The 2,626-nt window shown below is 40.2% G+C and overlaps 1 long non-coding RNA gene across 1 annotated transcript; it reads right to left on the bottom strand.

The window, feature by feature from the left end:
* Positions 1-819: 819 nt before the first annotated feature.
* On the bottom strand, positions 820-2,419 carry LOC128752782 (uncharacterized). The gene is made up of 3 exons (XR_008413703.1): positions 2,369-2,419; positions 1,097-1,206; positions 820-926 (listed from the first exon to the last, which is right to left on the bottom strand). It is a non-coding gene; the product is annotated as an uncharacterized LOC128752782 (long non-coding RNA).
* Positions 2,420-2,626: the final 207 nt, after the last annotated feature.

The raw sequence follows: 2,626 nt of genomic DNA, 5'->3' as shown, positions 1-2,626 counted from the left end.
TTTAGTGTTTTTATTTTTATTTTAAATATAATATATTACATGCAGATTCAAATAGAAGATCTCCATTTGAATGTATTGTTGTGAAACAATCTAAATCACTAATACAGTGGGATTGATAATGGACATCTAATATAATAACATAAAGGACACAACACAGTAAAGAAAGCAAATGAAACACAACATTTTTCTTTGAATTTTAAAATGATTTGAACCCTACCAAATACAGGAAAGGAAGATTCTGTCAGAAACTTGATAGACAAAAAGGAGAAGGGGAAAACAAATCATCACTTGCTGTGTTTCATTCGCAACTCTAGCTGGTCATGAACAAACAAAACATCCAGTTGAAGACACAAAATCAAACAAAATTCCTGCTGGAATACGATTGATCTCAGTGTGAATAAATGAAAGGCTTAAGCCGAAGACATAAAAAATAGTTGAAGTTTAAAACCTCAGCAGGATTGTAATTCAATGAAGACAGCATGTTACACTTCAAAATTGAACTTGAAAAGCCCTGAAAGAATACTGTCAATCATAAAAATCCATTTTCTTCACCCTTCAGGGGAGTCGGTTTTTGAAACTGGTTTCCTTGTTTGTTTGCTGAGGACTGAAAAAAATGTTCACTCCTTCCTCAACTTGTCATTTGAAGTCACTGGTCACTAGAGTCTTGTTTATCTTTAAGTATTCCAGCCATCCATCTCTCCGAATATGTGTGATCATCTAACGTGGTGCTACAGCAACAAACAGTCATATGGTTGTGTGAGAAGGAAGTGATTGAAGTGTAGTGACTTCTCCACATCCTGCTCCCTGAACCCCTGCGCCCTCAGTTGTTGGTAAAATGGTGGATGGAGGTGGGCGGCACCTGGGTGAGGAGAAGGATGAGGGGCCACGGCTCCTCAACGGCTGAGCTCCAGGAGCCCCGGGTGCTGCTGGAGAGGCAGTAAAATGGTGAGCCACCCACACAGCTGGAATGTCATGTATGCAGTCCATAGAGTCTGTTTCAAGAGGGGGGAGGGGGCGGGGGAGGAGGAGCGGCCGAGAGGTGGGGCCCTACACTACTACTATATGGAAAAAAGAAGAGGAAAAAGACAGCACCCACCCCCACATCCAGCATCCGCGCCGCCAAAACTTCTCCATTAACCTTTTTTTTTTCTTCTTGCGTGGATGGGAAATGATCAATGAGGATCCATCACGGCTGTTTGGTCTCGGCTGATGAGAGAGGGAGACATAGCTATGGGGGTGGGGAGAGGTCAAAGGACAGAGGAAGAAAGGAGGTGCGTTTTCTCAGGATGGGAGGTTGGAAAAAAAAAAAAAAGGAGAGGGAACAATAAAGTCCCATGTTTAAAAGGCTTTTCTCAGCCCACATGACACCTCACACACATCCAGCCCTTGCCCTGCTGCTCCAGGCTTATTCTTGCTGCAGTTCACCAAATACATTTTCAGCATTTTTGAAATGTTCTGGACTTGTATTGCAACGTTTGTCTGTGAAGCTGGGAACACAAGAACTGAGCAGGGGATCGAAATGAGCCCAGCAAATAAACACCTCAGAAGCTGAAGCCAGTGGAGCTCCGTGAAAACGTGATGCAAACGTGACTTCATTATGGAGCTGGATTATTTGGTGGCTGTTGCAAATACATTTATTTCACCGTCACTTTTATGCCCATTTTCTGGCTACTTCTCTTGGTGGTTCAAATCCAAGCAAAAACACCAATCTTAATAGCTATCGAATAACCATATTTAATAAGTTTAAAAAAAAAACCCTGTTTCTTCATAACAGATTTAATATTCATATACTGTTATTAATTTCAATGTAAACTATTTTTTCGGCTCATTCAAGCGAGATTCAAGTTCTCCTTCGATCAGCGTTTCAATGACTGGAGAATTGATGCTTGATCTTAAGGCCCTAAACTGCCTCTATTCTCATTTGATGGTATTTTATCCATTTATCCTCCTATTCTGGGCCCACTTTATCACAATAATTTATCTTAGCTCGGTCCTACAGTTAGCAGGCATAACGCCTGAGTATTACCCCGTTTAAATTGTTCTCTTCTTGACAGTTCTAATAGCCCCATGTTTGGCTCAATGGCAGAATAAAATCACAAACTCTGCCTTTTAAAACTCTCAAATTAAATTGTTTGCTTGTGTGCTAATTGTTGTAAAGCTCTACTGGCAGGCGCAAGGTTTGTAAAGGCAAAGGCTAGTCAAGCTAGTGAAGCTAATATCGCTAAGCTAGCTCATAGGGCTCAAGAAGCCAGTTATGGTGCAAAAGTTACTACATTGATCTTTTTTTTTTGTTTGTTTTTTGCACAACATGAGACGTAATACAGTCATGCTGTGTGGCTACAAGTGGATTAAACTGTTTTAAACTCACCTATCAGCGTTAAATGCCACTAGTCCAGATAAAAACAGTAAGACCTTTTTATTTTTCACTTGCTGCTGCAGGTTTTGGAGAAAAGTGGTGAATAAACCTAATTCCGTAAGCTCTGAGGGCTAATCATGGACCATTTCAGCTGGTTTATTGTTCATATTTTTCTCATTTTTCTCACTTAAATGATGCATTTTGGTGTCTAGATCTTAAACAAAAAGCACAGACAAATTGGTTCATAAATCAAACTGCTTAAAACAAATT

The sequence above is a fragment of the Synchiropus splendidus genome, chromosome 1 (assembly GCF_027744825.2).
Source record: "Synchiropus splendidus isolate RoL2022-P1 chromosome 1, RoL_Sspl_1.0, whole genome shotgun sequence".
NCBI classification, from domain to species: Eukaryota; Metazoa; Chordata; class Actinopteri; order Syngnathiformes; family Callionymidae; genus Synchiropus; species Synchiropus splendidus.
Note: the sequence above shows the minus strand (reverse complement) of the source record. Positions and strands in the feature narration are given on the sequence as shown.